We start from the raw sequence: 18,696 nt of genomic DNA on the forward strand, positions 1-18,696 counted from the left end.
GATATTGAAAAGGTCTTTCAAGAGCTAAAGAACAGAGAATACTAATAACATAAATATGAAATGGGGGCATTTGCTGTGAGTTTCAAGAGTTCAATGAATACTCCACCAGTTCACCTGATTTTTTAGGAATGACTGGAAAATAAATGGTAGAAGCAAAAACAAAACCCATCTCCTTGGAAAAATTTGGTAAAATTTAGATATTTTTGTCTTCAAAAATCTAAAGTATAATAAAATCTGTCTCTGTCTACTTATCCACACCCAAAGAGAGCACTAGGAGAAAACTGATTTTTGTCAGAACTGCAAAGTGGATTTGAATTCTTGACCATTTGTTCGCCTTTTCAAATATTTATATTCGCTGTCTTGTTTGAATTATCTATATATCAAGTATTCCATCTGAAATACAGGCTTTTTTATTTTAGAAGGGAGTCCTGAGCCACAGAACATAGACAGTCTCTAGAAGCTAGAAATGCAAGTAACAGGCAATTCCTAAAGCCTCAAGAGGAATGCAATTCTGCCGATACCTTGATTTTAGTCCAGTGAAATCCACTTTGGACTTCTCACTTCCAGAACTATAAGATAATTAATAAATTTGTGTTATTTAAAGCCACCACATGGTAATTTGTTACAACAGAAATAGAAACCTAATACATCTAGCAATTCGTAAGTCTCAATAATTATTTTTACTGATCCCTGGTTGTGGATACTTACACAGAATCGGCACCTTAATACTACTCTGATAATCAGGTTTGGGAGGCATAATCTTTTGGTTAACAAGACAGAAAGTCTCAAATCAAAGAAAACATTAAAACGAAAAAACAGCAATAAATCATGCCTCTCACGGTAGACTATAGGTCAAACATGTATTACTGAGAGAATGCTGAAGTTTGCAACTATGTGCGTTTGCCTACTTCTCCTTTTAGTTGTACTGCTTTTCCTCCATCTATTTGAAACTCCTGTCATTAGATGCCTACAGATCTAGGACTGTTATAGCCTTTTGACGAACTGACCCCTTTTACGTTATAAAATAATTTTCCTATTTTTTGTTCTGAAATCTACATTATCCAGTATCAATATAGGAACTCCAGCTTTCTTGTGATTACTGTTTACATGGTGTTATCTTTTCTGTTTACTTTTAACCGGTATCTTTATATTCAAAGTGGCTTTCTTATAGACAGTATGTAATTGAATCTTACTTTTAAAACATCTAATCAGGTAGTGGGGCATATAGACCATTTAATGTGATCACCAATATGGATGGATTTAACTCTGTTTTACTATATCTGTCTTATCTCTGTTCTCTTTTTCTTTCTTTCTTTCCATCTTTTGGTGTTTTTTATGATTCCATTTTAGCTCTACCATTTTTAGCTCTACCTCCTTTTTTTTGTTTTTAACTTCTACTTATAAACACCATAATGTGTTGTTATTCTTGTTCTAAACAATTGTCTTTAAGAATATATGAGGGGAAAAAGAATTTTATATCCACACACATATTTACCATTTCTTATACTCTTCATTTCTTTTTGTGGATACAAATTTCCATCTGAGATTATTTTCTTTCTGCCTGAAGAACTACTCTTTTAACATATCTTTTAGTATAAGCCTGCTGGTGACAAATTCTCTCAGCTTTGTTTATCTAAAAAACTCTTTATTTTGCCTTCAATTTGGAAACATCCTTTTTGCCAGGTACAGAGTTCCAGGTTGAGTTTTTGTTTTTCTTCTTCTAGTACTTTAAGGATGTCATTTCTGGCAGGCATAGCTTCTGACAAGTCTGTAGTGATTTTTATGTTATTGTTCATCTGTTATTTAAGGTGGTATATTTTCCTCTGGCTGCTTTTAAGGTTTCTTTCAAGATTTTTGTCACTGGTTTCAACCATTTAATTTTTGTGCCTGGTTCTTCCGCTTGGAGATTTGTGAACTTCCATAATCTGTGGGTTTACAGTTTTCATCAAACTTGGTAAATATTTGCCTTCTATTTTTTGAAATATTTTTTTGTCTCCCGATCTCCTTCTAAAACTTGTTATACTTGTGTTAAATAGCTTAATGTTGTTCCATAGCTCACTGATAGGTTTTTTCCAACTATTTTTTTCTGTTGGTATTTCATTTTAGATAGTTGCTATGTCTTCAGGTTTTAACTAATCTTTTTCTCCTGCAATGTCTGTTAATCTCATCTGCTGTATTTTCCACTTCAGAAATTTTATTTTTCATCTCTGGAAGTTCTATTTGGGTCTCTCTTTTGAAAAACAACTGCCACTTCTCTCATTGACATGTTTGTTTTCCTTTACTCTCTTCAACATACGGAGTATAGTTATAATCACTGCTTTAATGTCCTTGTCTGCTAATTTGATCATATGTGCCGTCTTTCTCTCTTCCTATTGGTTGATTCTTCTTCTGGTTTTGGGTCACATTTTCTGCTTCTTTGCATGTCCGGTAATTTTTTATAGGATGCAAGGCATTAAGAATTGTTGGGTAATGAAATTTTTTCAGATCTGTTATGGATATTTTTACCTTTCATGCTTCATCTTCACTACTGCATGTTTTTTAAAGCAGAAAATGGTATTTATAGAAAATATGAGTTGACAAATGAATTTGTGCAATCTACTTTTTTGTCTACGACAAAATTTTAAGTGTATAGTACAACATAAGCACAACGTTGTACACAAGATTTCTAGAACTTTTTCAACTTCCATCACTGAACCATTATACCCATTAAATAGCAACTACCCATTTTCCTCTAGCTCCAGCCCCTGGCAATCACTACTCTACTTCCGGTTTTTCTGAGTTTGACTACTTTTAGATACCTCATGTAAGAGGAATCATGCAGCATTTGTCTTTCTGGGACTGGCTTATATCACTTAGCATAAAATGTCCTCAAGGTTCATTTATGTTGCTGCCGGACAGAATTCCTCCTTAAAGGCCAAATAATATTCTACTGTACATACATATCACCATTCTCATCTGTTGAGACACTTGGGTTGCTTCCACCTCTTGGCATCTGTGAATAATACTTCAATGAACACAGAAGTGCAAATCTCTCTTCAAGATCCTGATTTCAATTACTTTAGGTAAATACCCAGAAGTGAGATTGCTGGATCATATGGTATTGGATTTTTCTGAATTCCTGTGTTGTTGAGCTTTGTTCTGGGTGTAGTTCAATGGCCTGGAAACAGTTTGATAGTTTCAAGGTTTACTTTTTAAACTTTGTTAGGTGGGACCAGAGTACAACAGTTCCCCCTCATCTGTGGGAGATGTTTTCTAAGACACCCAGGGGATGCTTGAAGTTGAGCTTAGTCCCGAAAACTATGTGTGTTTTTTCCTAAACACATATACTTCTGCTAAAGTTTAATCTATAAATTAGGCTCAGTAAGAAATTAACAACAACTAAAAATAGGACAATTATGACAATATACTGTAATAAGTTATGGGAATGTGGCCTCTCTCAAAATATCGTACTATACTCACACTTCTTGTGATGATGTTAGACGATAAAATGCCTATGTGATGGGATAAAGTGAGGTGACTGACACAGGCACTGTGATGTAGCATTAGGCTACTGCCAACCTTCTGAGGATACCTCAGAAGCAGAACCACCTGCTTTTGGACCACAGCTGACCATGGGTAACTAAAACCACAGCAAGTAAAACCGCAGATAAGGAAGGGCTATTACTGTAGCTTTTGGTCTAGAGCAGTGTCCTTGAGACTTTATCCAGTGCCTATTAGGAGGTCGTTCCACTCTGGCTAATGTGGCCAACTTACTCTCCGTGATCTCTGAGGGCTTTTTCTCCTACTCCTTCCAGTGGTTCTTTTCCTAGGGTTGAGTAGTTACTTCACATGTATACACAGATTGATAGCCAAAGACTTGAAGAGACACTCTCCAGGTCCCTGGGGTTCTCCATTTCTATACTTCTTTCCTTTCCAATATTTTGCCTTAAGATTTTAGCTTGTCCTCTCTGAACCCCAAACCCAATCCTGTGAGGCTCCTGGGCTGTTTAGGTTCCCTCTGTCGGCACTGTGGCTTGGAAACACGGTGGACTCACCCGCATTCATTTCCCCATCTCTCAGAGATCATTATCCTGGATTGACTTTTAGCCAGTATGTGAAAAACCACAACTAAGAAAGAAGTGAAGTTGAGAAGTCAATTCTTACCATTAATACGTTCTATGTGATAATTATGCCATTGCTTTGCTCCAACATAAAAAGCCTCACTTGTATTTATACCTGACTTCATGGAGGCATGTGTTAATTACTAAACTATCTCATAAAATGTTATTATTCTACAAAGTACATTCTTTTTTTTTAAATTTTTTTTAATGTTTTAATTATTTTTGAGACAGAGACAGAACAAGAGCAGGGGACGGGCAGAGAGAGAGGGAGACACAGAATCCGAAGCAGGCTCCAGGCTCTGAGCTGTCAGCACAGAGCCCAGCGCAGGGCTCGAACTGACAGACCGTGAGATCATGACCTAAGCTGAAGTCAGATGCTTAACCAACTGAGCCACCCAGGCACCCCAGTACATTCTATTTTTGTAAATGTTTATCCATTTTTGAGAGAGACAGAGAGACAAAGAGGGAGAGAGGAGAAGAAGAGGGGAGGGGCAGAGAGAGAGGGAGACAAAGAATCCAAAGCAGATTCTAGGCTCTGAGCTGTCAGCACAGAGTCCAACATGGGGCTTGAACCCATGAACCGTGAGACCATGACCTGAGCTGAAGTCCAACACTTAACCCACTGAGCCACCCAGGTGCTCCTACAAAATACATTCAAAATCAAGCATGACTGAGAAAGAATCTTCCATGGAAATGCAAAGTTTTCTTTATCTCATCTTATAAACTGAACATGTACATTTTTGGCTAACTCTCCAAGTATCATTTCCATTTTTTTATTAAAAATTTTAAATAAACTTTTTATCACAGTATAATATAGTAATGAATAGCTTAATTTTCATGAAGTTAATGTGCCTCTGAAACCAATACCCAGATCAAGAAATATAGTACAAGAACACAAGTCTGGTTTAACATTCAGAACTCAAATTAAAAGAAAAAGAGAGGAAACCCATACCATGTCAATAGCTTTTATCATATAAAAGCATTTGATAAAATTTAGTCAGTATTTTATTAAAAATGCTTAGAGCAAACTATCGGAATAGAACTTTCTTAACCAGATACACAGAAGATTCCCTGTTATTTCCCTGTCACATCTTTCCCCCAAAGAAATAATTCTCCTGACTTCTAACACAATAAATCAGTTTTGCCTATTTTTGAACTAAGTGGAATCACAATGTGTACTCTTTTGTGACTGGCTTTTTCTCCTGAACATTATGTTCCTGAGGCTTATCCATGTGGCTGTGTACCACAATAGTTCATTTATCCTCACTGCTGTATGGTATTCCATTGTACAAATAATACCACTATTTAGTTATCCAGTTTGCTGGCTTTGAACATTTGGATGGATTCCAGTTTTTGACTGTATGGGTATTGCTCTACGAACACGCTTACACGTGTGTTTTGGAGAACATATGTTAGCATTTCTGTTGGATATATACCTAAGAGTGAAATTGTAAGGTCATGTGGTATAAGCATGATTAAGTTCAGCTTTAGTGAGAAAAAAATAAAAAAAAGTATTAACCAGAGTGGTTAAAGCAATTTATATTCCCACCAGCTGTGGAAAATGAGTTGCAAATACAATACATCCTCATCAACATTTGACAGCATCAGTCCTTGAATTCTAGCCATTCTGTAGGATAGACAGCGATATCATATCATGGGTTTAATTTATACACTGCAAATGAATAATGAGATTGAGGATCTTTTAATATGTCTGTATGCTTTCTGAAGACCTTCTGCTGCGAATTGACCATTTAAGGGTTTTGCCCATTTTTCTATTGGGTTGTCTGTCTTCCTATTGCTGTATAGGAGTTTTTAATATATTCTGGCAGAGTATTCTGCAAATACCTTTTGTTCCAAATGCAAATATCTTTTTCTCACTCTGTGGTCTGCTTTTCAATCTTAACTGTAGTTTAGTGAACAGAATTACTTTCTTTTCTTTTCTCTTTTCTTTTTTCTCTTTTCTTTTAAGTAGGCGTCACACCCAGCATAGAGCCCAGTATGGGACTTGAACTCATGACTCTGAGATCAAGATATGAGCTGAAATCAAAAGTGGGACAGTTAACCAACTGAGCCACCCAGGTGCCCCAGTGAACAGAATTTCTTAATTTTAATGTATATTCCATGCGAAAGGAAAAGAAAGGAAAGGAAAGGAAAGGAAAGGAAAGGAAAGGAAAGGAAAGGAAAGGAAAAAAAGAAAAAGCTGGGGGAGTAATACTTACATGAGACAAAACAGACTTGCAAACAAACATTGTAACAAGAGCCAAATAAAGGCATTACATAACGATAAACATACAATCTTCCCAGACGGAATCGGGAAGAAACAGAAAATCTGAGCAGATTACTGGCTATGAAATTGAAACAAACAAAAGTCTAGGACCAGATGGCTTCACAGGTGAATTCTACCAAACACTTAAGAGTAAATGCCTCTCCTTTTCAAACTATTCTAAAAAAAATGGAAGAGGAAGAAATGCTACCAAATTCATTCTATGAGGCCAGCATTACCCTGGCACCAAAACCAGACACTACCAAAACCAAAAAAAAAAAAAAAAAAAAAAAAAAAAATTATAGGCCAACATTCCTGATAAACACAGATGTAAAAATCCTCAACAATATATTAGCATACTGAATTCAACAATACACTAAAAAGATCATTCACCACCATCAAGTGGGATTTATTCCAGAGATGCAAGATGGGTCAGTACCTATAAATCAATCAGGGTGGTACACCATGTTAATGAAACAAAGGATAAAAACCATATCATCATCTCAATAGATGTGAAAAGCCCATTTGACAAAATTCAACACCCATTCATGATAAAAAATTTTCAATAAAGTAGGTATAAAAGTTCTCAAAAATACCTCAACATAAGAAAGGCTATATATGACAAACCTACAGCTAACATCATACACAATGGTAAAAAACTGAAAGTTTTTCCTTTAAGATCAAAACCATGACAAGAATGCCCACTCTTGCTACTTTTATTCAACATAACAATGGAAGTCCTAGTCACAGCAATCAGACAAGAAAAAGAAATAAAAGGCATCCAAATTGGTAAATAAGTAAAACTGTAACTACCTACAGATGACATGATACTGTATATAGAAAACCCTAAAGACTCCACCAAAAAAAAAGAAAAAACAAACAAACAAACAAACATGAGAACTAATATGTAAATTCAGAAAAGTTGCAGGATACAAAATTAATATATAGAAATGTGTGTTTCTAGACATTAACAACAAATTGCCAGAATAATCCTATTTACACTTGCATCAAAAAGAATGCAATACCTAGCAATAAATTTAACCAAGGAGGAAGGAGGAAGAAGGCCTATACTCTGAAAACTATCAGACACTGATGAAAGAAATTAAAAATGACGCAAACAGGGGTATCTGGGTGGCTCAGTAGGTTAAGCATCCAACTTTGGTTCAGGTCATGATCTTGCAGTTTGTGAGTCTGAGCCCTGCGCCAGACTCTGCGCTAAGAGCTCAGAGCCTGGAGCCTGCTTGGGATTCTGTGTCTCCTCCTCTTTCTGCCCCTCCCATGCTCATGCTCATGCTCTGTCTCTCAATAATAAATGAACGATTAAAAAAAATTGTTTTAAATAAATCAGCCACAAGAATGTAAAGTAAGGCATAGGGAATATAGTCAATAATTTGTAGTAATTTTGTATGGTGACAGATGGTAACTACACTTATCATGGTGAACATTTTTTTTAAATGTTTATTTTTGAAAGAAAGAAAGGGGGAGACAGAGCGTGAGTGGGGAGGAGCACACAGAGAGGAAGACACAGAATCCGAAGCAGGCTTCAGACTCTGAGCTGTCAGCATAGAGCCTGACGTGGGGCTTGAACCCACAAACCATGAGATCATGACCTGAGCCAAAGTAGGACATTTTTAACCAACTGAGCCACTCAGGCACCCCCATGGTGCACACTTCTTAATGTATATAGATGTTGAATCACTATGTTATAGACATGAAGCTAATATTTATCAATTACATTTCAATTAAAATTTTTTAAAGATGTTTTCTTCTAGAAGCTTTATTGTTTTACTTTTCATATGTATTAACTCATCTATATTTATTTTTTTGTGTGGTTTGAAGTCAAGGTCAAGATTCATCTTTTTGTTTTCCCCACGTGTATGTCTAATAAACCCACTACAATTTATTAAAAAGAATATCCTTTCCTTCTGCACTGCAATGTTATCTTTAATATAAATCAAATGACTATACATGCATATATCTGTTGGGCTCTGTTTTGTTTTATTGATTTGTCTTTTCTTGTGGCAGAACCACACTGTCATTATTATAGTCACCTTATAACGTCTTGGTATCTTGTAATATAAATCCTCCAGTTTTGTTATTCTTCAGTATGATTTTGGCTATTCTTGGCTCTTTGCATTTCCATAATTTAAGAATCAGCTTCTCCATTTCAAAAAAAAACTAAACTAAGAAACAAATATGGGATTCTGTTAGAGACTGCATTGAATCTACCTGGGGAGAAGTGTAGAGGTCTTTTGTTAGATGTTTGGATATTTGGTGTTTTTGATATATTGATAGGGAAACATTTAAAAAATTTCATTTTTGGCTTATTGCTGGTATTCAGGCCTAAAACTGATTTTTGTTATGTCAATTATGTATCTGGTCAACCCTGCAAAATTTTCACTTTTTAATTCTATTAGTTTGTAGACTCCTGAATTTTCTTTGTAACAATCATGTCATCTGTAAATAACTAGTTTTCTCTCTGCTTCCTCCCTTAGTGCACTGAGTAGGCCAGCACTGTCCAACAGAACTTTCTGTGGTAATGCAAATGTTCTATATTTGTTGTGTTTGGTGGCCACTGGCCACATGTGCCTAGATGTGTTATGAGGCCAGTTTGATTGATGACCTATAATTTTAATTAATTGAAATTTCAATTGCAAAATAAGGTATTAGACAGCTTAGGTCTAGGATCGCCAATATAATGGTGGACACAAATGGTTATAGCAGTCACCCCTGTTTTATTCCTGATCTTGAGATAAATGTTTTCAATATTTTACCACTATGTGACGCTTGCTATAGATTTTGGGGGTGGCACGGGTAGAACTCTCTATGAGATTAAGGAATTAACATTCTACTGATGGTTTACTATAAGCATTTAATAAAATCATGAACAGATAAATTTTATCAAATGCTTCCACTTGATAAAACCTATTGAGATGATGTAATTCTCTTTTTTGTTAATTTGGTTATATTCACTGAGTTCCGAATGTTAGATCAAATTTGTGCTCCCGTATTAAATTCAACTTGGTCATGACATCTACTTCTGTACCTACCTATCTATCTACTTAGACTTGATTTACTAATCTATTGGAATTTGTTCACCTATATTTACAAGAAAAATAGACTTGAAATTTTTTATAATGTCCTTATCAGGTGTTGATACTAAGGTTATACAATCCTCAGAACAGGTTGGGAAATATTTTCTTTTTATTCTCTGAAGGAGTTTTAGTAATACTGATGTTAGTTCTACTGAAAATTCTTGGAAGAATTCATTTGTGAAGCCATCTGAGCCTAGAAATTTATTTGCGGAAACATTCCAAATTATAGACTCAATTTCATTAATTAATATGAAACTATTCAGATTTCTAATTTTTTGAAAGTTTTAGTAAGTGCTGTTTTCCTAGGAATTTGTCCATTTCACCTAAATTTTCAAATCCATTGGCATAAAGTTATTTTAAAAATCTTCTTCTTTTTTTTAACATGTGAAGTATCTGCTAAAATGTCCCTTTTTCATTCCTGAAACTAGAAGTTTAGGGGTGCCTGGGTGGCTCAGTCACTTGAGCATCTGACTCTTGATTTTGGCTCAGGTCATGATCCCAAGGTCATGGGCTCAAGCCCTGCAACGCCCTGCAACAGTCTCCACCATAAGAATGGAGCCTGCTTAAGATTTTCTCTCTCACCCTCTGATCCCTCCTCTGATGGGTACACACACTCTCCCTGTGTCTCTCTTTAAAAAAAGAAGAAGTAGTTGTTTATGCTTTTATTTTTTTCCTTCATCAATACTCTGGGGGGGGGGGGGGGAAGTTACTGTTTTTATTAAAAGTAGTGATTGTGTTGATTTTCCCTTTTGTACTTTTGTTTTCTACTTTATTAATTTTGGCTCTTTTATTGTCTGCTTTCAACATTCTTCAGATTGCTTCTTACAAGACTTTGCTTGGTCCTAAGTCTTTGCTCAAAAAAAAAAAAAAAAAAAAAAAAAAAAGAAAGAAAGAAAAAGTTATCCCGTTTTTTTTAGTGTCTTAGAAAAAATAAGTTGCTGGCTGCCCTGATTAAGCTACCTAACAGTTCATTCCATTGGCTGTGTTTTTAGAAGTTTCCTCTGCAATACCTACTCTAGTATCAGCTCTATAACGAGCAATTAATATTTAAGACTAGTGAGTTGTGTTGTTATAGGGCTTCACTAACACTTCACTAATACTGGTATTTTCTCTCCAAAGTATGCTTATATATAAATAGGGGGCCCCTAATGATTAATTGGATACCCTTACTGTAGAACATACAAATTAAGCTAGTCAGGATAATCAAGGCCTGGGGGAAGTAACAGCTATTCTTGATACTTTTAATGACTTTAGCAAAACAAATTTATTTCTTGCTCACACATGGTCTCCTAACTCAAATTACATTTAAACAATCAATCACCACTGATTTAAGTAAGCAATAATTTTACATGTGAGGTGTGTGTGTGTGTCTTTTTTTTTTTCCTATTGACATGCATTCAAGAATATACTCATTAGTTGGCATGCTTACTCTGGCTGAAGACAGGAAATCTATATTTAAAGTCTTGATTTACAGATTAGGAATATACATGAACATGAAGTCCTTATAAAGTTTCTATGCAGCCATGTTTGGATTTTCACTAAGGAGTTGGGATTCTTCGTAGTATAAACTTTCCTGCTTGGCAATTTAGCCTTACTCCAAAGACCCCATTATTTCTATACTGCTATGCAATAAACACTATGGACAAGGAAAAAACGCTACATTTAAAGGGACTGATTGGCTATATAATTGCCTTGGATTTTCCTATCTTCTGCATTGTACATCTATCTGTGGGACAGACAGGGCTTATACAGACTAGGAGGCTTATGAGATCTTTAGAAAAATATTCTATTTTCAATGTCTATCTTAGTACAGTATCCAAAATTCTATCTAGCTTGATAGTTCCAACAATAGCAGTGTTTGGAACTTTGCCAAAATCAAGTTTATTACTCATGAAATAGTTCTAAAATGTTAATAGTTTGGAACGAAAGTGTTATTTGTGTCAAAGACCTAATTTTTATCCAACTCACCTAAAGATAAGGAGTTTAGCGGTCACAACCACAAGATTGTCTAATCACTATAATAACAAAGAATTGAAATGGGTGTGTGTGAGGTCTGATGAATTTAAAGCCCGAAGTCCAACAAAATTCTGAAACTTCACATATATAACACTGGGAAGCTGTATAGCATAGTCATTAAGGATGTATGTTTCCAATTGCTCCTTATGGGTTTGAATCTTACCCTGTCACTTATTAACTGTATTTAAGAAGGTTATTTAACTTGTTTACATATCAGTTTCCTCACACACCATATGGGTTTAAAGAGTAACTACTTCAGGGACACCTGGGTGGCTCTGTTGGTTAAGCAACCAACTCTCGATTTCGGTTTACGTCATGATCTCATGATTAGTGAAATTGTGAGATCAAGTCCTGCATAGGGCTCTGCACTGACAATATGGAGCCTGCTTGTATTCTCTCTCTCTCCTCTCTCTCTGCCCCTTCCCCCCACTCTCGCGTGTTCTCTCAAAATAGATAAACATTAAAAAAAACAAAACTACTTCATAGATTGGGATTAATGAGTTAATGCATGTAAAGGGTTTTAGATCAACGCCAGGCACACAGAAAGTACTCAATAAATGTTAATAAATCCACCACAATCCACCATCTTAAAAAAAAAAGTGAGAAAAAGAATTTTTAATTAAAAAAGTCAAAGTTCAAAATTTTAAACCTCACAGCAAGTTGTTCATATACTTTCAACCTAATGTCTACCAAAGTTTCAAAACCTTTATCATCCCCCAAAACATTACTATTCCTTATACAAGACGATCCAACCAACAGTGTTTATTGAACACCTACTAGGCACTTGGACATAAAGACAAGAGGCATTACAACTGCTATTAAAAACCTTATAATCATATTTAAAAATTTTTTTTAATGTTTATTTATTTTTGAGAGAGACAGAGACAGAATGTGAGTGGGTTAGGGATAGAGACAGAGGGAGACACAGAATCTGAAGCAGGCTCCAGGCTCCGAGCTGTCAGCACAGAGCCTGACGCAGGGTTCGGACTCCTGAGCTGTGAGATCATGACCTGAGCTGAAGTCGGATGCTCAACCGACTGAGCCATCCAGGTGCCCCAAAACCTTATAATCATTTTAACAAATTATTTAGAGAATTAGACCATATATAATCAGATGCTGAACTCTGTGGTAAAGAACATACATCTTGACTAAGATGACAGGGAATTCCATGAGAGCTGATACAAAGGTGCCTAGTGTACCGCAGGCATTCCCAGTACTAAGGGCTTACTCCACATTATGCTAAGCATAGAGAGGTCCAAATAATCTAACCCTTCCCTATCTCCCTCCTGCAAAAAAGGGGAAAAAAAAAAAAGGTTAAAAATATTTGGCTAATGTTATAGTCTTTTATTCCTAATGGCAAGAAGCATATTTTTTTTTTACATGTACTGTATTACTATAGGTATATAGAGTACTCTAAGCACTTAAATTCACCAGCATAGTTGTGCTGGGCTGCTCATTCTGAAAACAAAAAAACAAAAAAACAAAACAAAAATCCCCATTTATTGGTTAGAACCAGAAAAGAAAAGTAGACCAACTATACCATTTACATTAGTTTTAGTACAGACATAATTTCTGGCCTAAGAATCACAGACGTGGAATTAATCTTAGAAACCACAGTCTAGGGGCCCCTGGGTGGCTCAGTTGGTTAAGCATCCAACTTCAGCTCAGGTCATGATCTCAAGGTTCATGAGTTCAAACCACGCGTCAGGCTCTGTGCTGATAGCTCGGAGCCTGAAGCCTGCTTCAGATTCAGAGTCTCCCTCCTTCTCTGCCCCTCCCAGGCTCTCTCGTGCTCTCGCTCTCTCTCTCAAAACTAAATAAACATTAAAAAAAAATTAAGAGAAAAAATGTTTTAAAAGAACCCACAGTCTAATTACTTTACAGACAAAAGAATTTAAGATCTAGAGGAGTTTAATGCTCTGTCCAAAGTCACACAATTAGTATTGGCTGTACCAACATTACAATTCAACTGTGCTGATTCCTAATGGTGTACTTTCCTTTTCAACCTACTGCCTGTATAGATCTTCGTGTAACACCAAAACAAATAAGTAAATAATAAGTAAATAAACAAGTAATGTTTTTACATCATCCTACTTAATATTATACTTTTCCCTAAAATATTAACAAAAGAATAATGAATTCTTACCAGATGTCAACAGTTAGCACTTTTAACAAAAGGTCTGTAGTCTGACTGCTTATATATACTGAAACAATTTCCCATACAATTTTATCATATTTGAAGTATTTTCTATATTTATTGATTTGAGAATTTTAATATGCTAGAAATAAATACTAAATAACTAATGACTGGCATATAGATGGATTTACACTAAATGTACAATAAGATCACTAATACAATGAAAACGTTAAGGAAAAACTCTTACAACTGACACCAATTCTACATATAGTCGTTAATTTTGACAGTATAACATCACTACGGGGTAAAATACCATTCAGATAAAGACAGCTTAATCACTGCACAAATGGAATTTATTGATCTGCCATAAAATGAATTTATTGACCAAACAATCTAAAGCATTATTTGCAAGCTATACAACAGTTTGTTTTGCAAATGTTATACTAAGTATCATTTCTAGTTTAATCAGACCACTAAAAAGTTACTAGTTACTAGAAGAGTGAGGTTTTGAAATAATTTTTTTTTTACTACTAAGCAATTCATACACGTATTATTTCTGATTCACACACGATTTTTATCAAGAAAGCTAATTATCACTAACATCACTAGAATCCTTTTTGAGACATAAATTGGAGACTCAATCGTCATTAGCATTAACATGTTTTATGTATTAACATGTATTATGTATTAACATGTATTATGTATTAATTAACATGTATTATGCCGGCAGTTCCCTCATATAACCTGTATAAAATAAGTCTTCCAAAAGCGAGGTCCCTTAAGGTTGAAGAAAACACTACCAAGGTTGAGGTAATCTCAGTCTTACCTAATTATTAGTTTCTCTCCCAGAGGTTTAAATGTTTAGAGATTTTCTAGTAATTTCCATTATTTTCTTCATTTTAGGAGAGGCAGTATAATGGGTAAGCATAGGCTTTTAGCTCAAAAAACAAAAGGTTCAAAATCCGACTCTGCCACTATTAGCTGTTACCTTGGATACATTTTATTTGTTAAAATGTGGGTAATTATACATACCATGTAGGCTATTGTGAGGACTAAGTTAAATAACGTGGAAATTACAGCACCTGATTTGGAGTCAAGCAAAGAACAGCTGCTCAGAAGTTAAACTATGGGGGCGCCTGGGTGGCTTAGTTGGTTAAGCTCCCGACTTGATTTCAGCTTCAGGTCGTACCTCACAGTTCGTGAGTTCTGTGCCCACAGCACAGACCCTGCTTGGGATTCTCTCTCTCCCTCTCTCTCTGCCCCTCCCCTGTTTGTGCCCACTCTCTCTCTCTCTCTCAAAATAAATAAATAAATAAACATTAAAAATTAAAAAAAGAAGGGGGCCACTGGGTGGCTCAGTTGGTTAAACGTCTGACTTTGGCTCAGGTCATGATCTCATGGTATGTGAGTTCAAGTATGTCGGGCTCTGTCCTGACAGCTTGGAGGCTGGAGCCTGCTTTAGATTCTGTGTCTCTCTCTCTCTGCTCTTCCCCTGCTTGTGTTCTGCCTCTCTCTCTCAAAAATAAACATTAACAATTTGTTTTTTAAAAGTGAAAGTCCATACTTCCTCAATTCCCCAAATTCAGAAATGGTGATTTCTTTCTTTTCTTTTTTTTTTTTTTTGAAGTTTATTTACCTTGAAAGAGAGAGACAGAGTGGAAGGGGAAGAAAGAGGGGGAGAGAAAGAATCCCAAGCTTGAACCCACGAATCTCAAGATCGTGAACTGAGCCAAAGTCAGAGGTTTAACCAACCGAGTCACCCAGGCGCTTGAAATCGTGATTTCGATACTGGAAGATAAAGCTGATACTGTCAACTGTCACACATGCACAACTGCTTGTGGCTGCCACTTCTTGGAATCTAAAGCAAAATCAACCGAAGTCACAAAGTTCACCTTCCTAATCTGTAAATAAGGAAGAAGCTACCATCAAAACATTAGAAAACAACCCCCCCTTCCTCTTTTTTCCCCGCTGTTCCAAGGAAAATGGAAAGAAGGAAATAAAATATATTTATAGCATAAATATATATAGCACACCCCCCACACAAAAGGCTGCTTTTTCTTATCTAGAACTTATTTACAAAGAAAGTCTGAAAAGGTAGGTCAATATAAGTAATATACAGTGACCAGAGCAGCCACTATAGAAAGGTTAAAATTTCCAATTTAAACTTTGCTGGTTTAGGGGCACCTGGGTGGCTCAGTGGGTTGAGCATCAGGCTCCATGCTAGGCATGGAACCTGTTTGGGATTCTCTCTCTCCCTCTCTGTTTGCTCTTCCTCTGCTCTCTCAAAATAAATTAATTTTAAAAAATTTGCTGGTTTAAATTCAAACTGCCATGATCATATTAACAACAACAACCCAGGTTCAGCTACTAGAATCATCAGTAATGTAATCACACTATCAAACAGGATATTTAAAGAGACAGGCTCATTCTAGTGGTGCCTGGGTGGTTCAGTCAGTTGAGCATCCAACTCTTTATTTTGGCCCAGGTCATGATCTCGCAGTTGATGGCATCGAGCCCCACACTGGGCTCCATGCTGTCAGCTTGGGATAATCTTTCTCCCTCTCTCTCTCTCTGCCTCTCCCCTGCTCATGCTCTATTTCTCTCTCAAAATAAACTTAAAAAAAAAAAAAAAAGAAAAGGCTCATTCTAAAGCAGACAAGAAAGGCATCTTTCCATTTGTAATAAGTTCTAATAATAACATTATTTTCATAATCTGAATATGTAAATAAAATACTGCTTAAGTTGGCTTTTTCTGCTGAAACTGGGGATAATTCATTTTGTTAACTAAAAATCCATATCAACAGAATCATCATAATTAACCAAGTGATTGACAGCAATATTATCCTTTAAGGCTTACATAATTGTTTTCCCAACTTAAGCATACATTTTATGAAGTATACTAAGTTCTTAAAAGGACTTTATACAGCAAACAAACAGAAAAATCTATTTAAATAATCTGGCATCCCTGCATATAGTCTAATAGATCAAATACAGGCCTTTGCAAAACAGAAACAGTAAATACAAAGCTTCAATAGGGTAAAAATCACTCAATAAAACTTTATATGTTTTTACTTCATTCTGATAGAAGCTAAATTTAAACTAAGAATTTAGTTACTGAATTACAGCTTTTTTCAGCAGTAGTCTTTGAAATGCAAGAACGTAGGTGACGAGTATTCCACACATTTTTATTAATTCAGCTCAAGGAAGCAACATGTTATTTTTAAGCTGTCAATTTAAATGTTTATGTAAATTGGGGCAAATTTAAAAACATTCACTTCTAATCTCTTTCACCTAATATTAACTGATGAGTTTATAAGAATATAACAAAGGCTGCATATCTTGACAGACATCCCAAGAAAGTATCAGGTTTGTTTGTTCATTTGATAGTCAAAGGGGAAAAGATCTCACCAAAGACCCTAAGATTTCTTTTTCTACAGTGACATTTGTCAATCCAAAGCCAACCTTTAGCACTAGCAGAGAATTTATTATGTTTTACCTTACCTTGCATGTCTATGTAGTTACAGATGTAATCTATGAGTAGATTCTTATAAAACAATCTAGCTTTAGACAACAATGAAATTATCATTCAAATACTCAGCTACATAAACACATTTGTTCCACTGTAGTTAAGTACAGAAAGCCAAAACTCATAATGGAAATGTGCACTTATTATAAAATATAGCCAAATTGTCAAAGATAATAGCAACCAGTTAAATCAAAACTATATTGGAAAAGACTATCCACCGGGTTGATCATAAAAGAAAATCAAGAGAAATAAAAGGGACCAGCTACCCATTTACAAACATGGATGGCATATTAACATTACTGGACATTTGGGAAACGCAAATTAAAACCACCACACAGATATTAGAACAGATACAAGACAAAAATGGACTGACAATACCAATGTGCTGATAAGGATACATACAGAGCAGGAGAAACTCTCATACTCTGGTGGCGGGAACGCAAAATTGTATAGCCACTTGGAAAAAAGTCTGGCAGTTGCTTAGAAAGTTGAATATGTACTTACAATAAAGTCTGTGATCCCACTCCTAGGTATTTACCCAAGTGAAAACAAAAACAAAAATAAAAACAAAAACCACCTTCATGTAAATGTAGCTTTATTTGCAATCACCCAAAAGTGGAAACAACGCAGATGTCCTTCAACAGGTAAATGGATAAACAACTCTGGTAATACAATGGAATGCTACTAAGCAATAAAAAGGAACAAACTAGTGATTTGTGTAACAGATAGATGAATATTAAATGCATTTTGTTAAGTGAAAGAAGCCAGTCCTAAGAGGCTAAATATTCTTTGATCCCATTTATATGAAATTCTGGAAAAAGCTAACTAACTAAAGGCATGGAAAACACGTAAGTGCTTGCTATAGTCAAAGGGTTGACTATGAAAGGGCAACAGAAGACATTTTGTGGATGATGGAACTCTTACTGGTAGATACATGACTCTATGCATTTCCATAGAACTGTACAACACAAGGAGTGAATTTTATTGAATATAAATTAAAAAAAAAAAAAACCAGAGTGTCGGGGAAACTGACGATGGAAACAAACTGTGAAAAACTGGATCTAACTGTATTACAAATGAATGACATAGCAGACTGAAGGGGATATGGGAGAAAAGACCTGACTTAGCGAGCTTTGAATAAAGATAAAAAGAACTGTACACAAACACTGTATTCTATTTAGTAAATGTGTTTCTCTCAGAAGTATATGACTGAGCAATTCTGAAACTACTACATACATGGATAGCAAATACATAATTAAACTGCCGATAATGAGAGGTTTCTCACTGTGGGCAAAATAAGTCACAAATAAGCAAAAGGAAATGCGAGAATAATCCTTATGGTGCTAGGTTGGAGTTGGAAGTATCAGTATCAAATAACGTTATATATATATATATATATATATATATATATATATATATATATACAGAGTGTACATACAGAAATAAACATAGGTGTGTGTGTGTGTGTGTGTGTGTGTGTGTGTGTATGTGTGGGTTAGTATACATGCACACAGTAGCAATGAGCACACCGAGCACCCAGATGTTGGTCTGTAAAGACT

The 18,696-nt window shown here is 35.5% G+C and overlaps 1 protein-coding gene across 4 annotated transcripts in view; it reads right to left on the reverse strand.

The window, feature by feature from the left end:
• Positions 1-18,696, reverse strand: part of GLCE (glucuronic acid epimerase) — a 114,415-nt gene that overhangs the window by 33,399 nt on the left and 62,320 nt on the right. Inside the window, exon 2 of one of the 4 annotated variants that reach the window (XM_019441641.2) lies at positions 522-569. The exons of the other annotated variants lie outside the window; for them this stretch is intronic. The gene's annotated coding sequence lies outside the window, so the exon portion shown is untranslated. The remainder of the gene's footprint in view (positions 1-521; positions 570-18,696) is intronic. 4 annotated transcript variants of the gene reach the window in all.

The sequence above is a fragment of the Panthera pardus genome, unplaced genomic scaffold, assembly GCF_024362965.1.
Source record: "Panthera pardus isolate Hobbes unplaced genomic scaffold, ASM2436296v1 HiC_scaffold_24, whole genome shotgun sequence".
NCBI classification, from domain to species: Eukaryota; Metazoa; Chordata; class Mammalia; order Carnivora; family Felidae; genus Panthera; species Panthera pardus.